Here is a 2,680-nt window from a genome sequence, read left to right on the forward strand (position 1 = left end):
ACGTTATAAAGACGACGAATAACACCTGAGAATGAAAGAAATAAGCGAGGAATGACTACCACCTACTGTATGGACTTCTCCGCCGCTTTAACGGCGCCAGAAATACCAAGATCAGCTATGTCAATTACGCCATAAAAAATGTTGGCAATAATGTCTCCCCCTTAGGAGGAGTCCTAGATGTGACACCGATCATCCCTTGGAAATACCTTAGTTCCCCTGATGAAACCGGAAAATTCGAAATGAAGTCATTCGGTTCGTCGATTTCTCCAAGTGGCAACCCATGTTCCTAGAAGGCCCCGAGCTCTGATCCCTCAGGGTCAACACCAACGATCCTCTTAGTAGAAGCTACATCAAATCCGATTGTGTTTGAAGCTACATCAATGTCATCTTCAAAGACCCCTGACCCACGAGGCCGGCCGAAGCCAGCCGTTCCGGACTCAATAGCCTCCGACCGGGGTGCTTCCAAGTCTCTCGCACTGGACCTTGTTCTCCTCCTTAACAAACTGCTATGATCATCCTCCCCTACGATATCAGGATTCAACCCTGTGGTTAGAGCAGCAGTCCCATCAGTGGCTCGGCGCTCAAGTGACCGGGTTTTCTTTGCCGTAAGACGGGCAACGACTACCCTGCTTTTCCTCTTCTTTTTCGTGCCAGGCTCCAAGGCTTGTGCTTCACCATAAAGAGGCAGCCTCATCTACATATTCTCATCGAGATCTGCTCCAGCACAATAACCACGATACGCTTTCGCTAAGAGCTCAGAAGGAAACACAAAATACGAAGCATAGACGGTAAAGGAACCTCATCGTGATTCTTGGCCACCCAACGCTTCTTAGCCAGGACGGTCCAAGACCGAACGCGGTATGGGAATTTATCGCTCAACTGTATGATCCATCCCGACAAATGTGGGACCACCTATGGGTGCCAAGCAGTGGCTACAAAAAGCACAACAAGATTATTATGACAAACGAAAGAGTAGTCAAAAGTGGCTAAAGGGAAAATCGCTTACGTCGGGCGTTCCACCGCTCTGGAAAGGGCATCCTCAGGGCTGGGATAATATCCAAGGTCCTCACCCGGATAAACCTGCTCATCTATCCTCAGTCCTTCCCCTCATCAACGCTCGTCAAAAAAGATTTTTTGGACCGATGGTGGAGCTTGATTAAGCCTCGATACAGTCGAGAGTGATATATTCTGACAAGATAATTAAGGGTAAAAACCTCACCTTCAACCCCTTCGGTGAAATGTCTAAGCATCAACACTATCCTCCAAAAAGAAGGGTAAATCTAACCAAGTGTCACCTGGTATCGGTCGTAGAAGTCAAGAATAACCGGGTCGATATCCAAGGGAGGAGATTCAACGGATTTATCAGAGCCCAGGGTGAATGGGTAAGTGTATACATAAAGGAATCCAATCTTGAAATTAGTAATATTATCGTTGGGACCGGGAATCTCCACCTCCACTACCTTGCTCCATCGGCAGTCCTCCCTCACCTTGCTAATATCGGTCACGATACTAACATATCGAGACACGTGCTCACATCGCCCCGGTGTAGGCAAGGGAGTCTCGATGTCAAAATTCTTCGACGTGTCGAGATCGGGTGGGGTACATTGTTCCAAAGTGGGTATAGATATGGTTTCTTCCTCAGGTGATCAGGACGATGATCATCGTTCTGTCGGGGAACCATCCTAGAAGTTCTAGCAATGTCAAATGGTAAAAACCCTTCTCTTAAAGAAGAAAGAGTGTCAAGTACAAAATTCTGACTCACGGGCTTGTGAATGAGGTGAAAATGGGAAGTGTCTAGCAACCGGTACATTTATAGGAATCGCTGGGGAAGTAGAAAGGACGAGCCGATGGCAGTTCGTGGGTTTCTCGATTACAGCATTCGATGGCAGCCTTGCACGGTTTTCTAGGGCATGGAATTAAATGCTCTTAGACTGTTGACATCACGACAATGATGACCTCGAGATTACGGTTCTATATCATTTCCTATTACTTCACTCTAGGACACGCGGAGACTATCTATATGCGGTGATATCAGAGGGTTCTATTTCCTGCCGTTAAGGTATATTCAGGAAGACATATCAACATCTCGAAGCTGCAGGATTACAATCGAGCTGCCTTATTTGAGGTTCGTCCACGACCTAGCAAAGATTCTGAGGATAAGGAATTTGTCCGCGACCCAACGAAGGTGCCGAGGGTAGGGGATTCCCGAGGCAAGCAGCTATAATCAGTAAATATTAGTATCATGCCTAGACGTCCCATCCCTGTATCTTTACATTCAATGCACTCTGTACTATATGGTATCCCCTCTCCTATATAAGGGGAATCCACGCAACTTTATAAAGGGCTGATGTTGGGCCATTTCTCCATAAGTTCAATAGTATCTCTCTATCTCTCTTCTTTCTAACTTGCTCATTCTCACTGGCCCGAGGCCACTTTAATATTTATCGCTTTCTCACTTGTTCTTCGTTTTATCGCTTGGTATTGGCCATAAAGAGCTTTATTTAATCATATCTTAACTGTTATCCCATTCTCGATTGCCCCCTGATAGCTCGAGCTCGACCCGAACACCAATCCCGAGGTCCTCCATCAACCAGTCCTACATCTGGGCAACAGGCCCCTCGGTTTGAATATTGCCTCATTTTAGCTTGCATTTCATCGTTAAACTTCTTATTCATAGCAT

Source organism: Nicotiana sylvestris, chromosome 2 (genome assembly GCF_000393655.2).
Source record: "Nicotiana sylvestris chromosome 2, ASM39365v2, whole genome shotgun sequence".
Taxonomy (NCBI): Eukaryota; Viridiplantae; Streptophyta; class Magnoliopsida; order Solanales; family Solanaceae; genus Nicotiana; species Nicotiana sylvestris.